Consider the following 2,181-nt stretch of genomic DNA (forward strand, 5'->3'; position numbering starts at 1 on the left):
ATATATTGTCCTCCTGAGACCCAGTAAGTAAACATTTTTGCCATTTTACATTAAATAATTGCCTTAATTGTGAACAGCATGATGCAACAGTTTTTTCAGATACATTTTTTACTAATTTTTTTCATATATAATGTTCCTTTCAGTAGTCTGTTTTTTTTTTTTTTTCTTTTTTACACCCTTTCATGCATGAATTATGAGAACCTTAGTCGAGATTTTTTTCCTGAGTGTTTTATTCCTCTTTAGGCATGAAGAAACCATGCGATTGAATTATTTTATTGGACCTATTTTTTATGAAGGTAGATTTGTTTCTTATGCTCTAATCATAAAAAATATTTTCAATAAAAAAAAAATTTGCAATAAAAAAAAAAACTTCAAAGAAAAAAAAGTGTTGAATGCAAAAAAAAAAATATTTAAGATCCAAAAACTTGCACATGATCACTTTTTTTTTCTTTGATTGAAAATGTTTTTTTAATTGCTTTTTTTTATTTATTTATTTTGATTGAAATATTTTTATGGTTAGAGCAATAAAGAAACAAATGTACCTTCATAAAAATAGGTTCAATAAAAAAATTCAATTTTTTTTTTTTTTTTTTTTTTTTTTGAGTGAAGTGAATATTATTTTTTTTGATTGAAATAGTTGTTTTTGGTTTGTAGCTGTAGCATAGTAAATGTACTGTGGTTCTCCACTACTAGAAAACAAAGTCAAAAAAGCAATTTTGGGTGATTCAACTGGTAAAATATTCAATAAATAATCTGAAATATATTAAAAAAGTAACAAAATAAGACAAATGCAAAGAATATTAAGATCCAAAAAATTGTATTTGAACACTTTTTAACTTTGATTGAGTAGGGGGGGGGTTTAAGTGAAATTTTTTTTTTTAATTGAAATTTTTCTTTTTTTTTAATTTAATTTTTTTTTTTTTTTTTTTGGTTAAAGCAATAAAGAAACAAATCTATCTTCATAATTTTTCGTGAAGTTCTAAAAATGTTCATTCCGCTAGACACCATGTTTAATTTTTGAAGCAAAGAACGTAAATGCAAAAAACTGTGAAAACTATCAAATCAAAACATTGTTTATGCAGCTAATCTGATGTTTTCTCACATTTTATATTCCCAATTTTATTAGCAATTGATTTCCACTCAAACATGTCACTGCAGATCAGGTTTATCAAGAACAGCAAAGTTACAATAATGGTATGAATGTCAGTGTATTATTATGGGATGGTGCAAAAGTGTCCACTGTGTTGGCTGATATGGAACTAAAACACAAAACCTATGAATATAAAAGAGAACAGCTGTAGAGAACTGTCCACTGTAGTGACCACTATACATGAAAGGGTTAAAGTAAAGCTGTGAAACTCTTGTCCACTACCAAGGACAAAAATGCATCGCTGGGTCTCAAGAGGATGTACAGTATATAAACAGCCAAATGGTGTATTCATGTCAGTCTGACAGTGCAGACTTGGATACAAGCAATCAGCTGTGATTGTGCAGCGCCACTCAGTGGTGACAAATGGTTATGGAAATAGCCTTAAACTTATTTTTTTGAAGGGAAACTAATTGTGAAATCAGAGAGTAAATACAGAGCTGAAAATGTCATGTATCACAGTAGTTTCATAGTTGTTTTTTTTTAAATAAATAACTGACTCAAGACAAGGTTCAAGGTTTGAGTTGCATTTTAGTGAAATTAACCCTTCATGCATAGTGGTCACTACAGTGGACAGTTACTCTACAGCTTTAATTTTGTATATTCATGGGTTTTGTTGTTTAGTTCCATATCAACCAACACAGTGGACACTTATGCATCTCATAAACTGCAATTCATCATTATTGTAACTTTGCTGTTCTTGATTGGTTCTTGAGTGGAAATCAATTGTTAATATTTATTGTTTGCATATTATCTCCATGAAGTGAGTAATAACTAGTATTAGAATGTTAAAATGTGAGAAAAACATCAGATTAGCTGCATAAACATGGTTTCATTTCACTGTTTTCATATCACTTTATGATATTGGGTTTTAAATACATGTTTCTTGCTTCAAGAATAAATTCATGGGTGTGCTGAGCTGAGTGGACATTTTTGTAACTCATGAAAAACAGGCTGATTTTAAAAAGAAAATTCAATCACTTTTTTTTTTTTTTTTTTCATGCCTAAAGAGGAATAAAAACACTCAGGAAAAA

Source organism: Sphaeramia orbicularis, chromosome 8 (genome assembly GCF_902148855.1).
Source record: "Sphaeramia orbicularis chromosome 8, fSphaOr1.1, whole genome shotgun sequence".
NCBI classification, from domain to species: Eukaryota; Metazoa; Chordata; class Actinopteri; order Kurtiformes; family Apogonidae; genus Sphaeramia; species Sphaeramia orbicularis.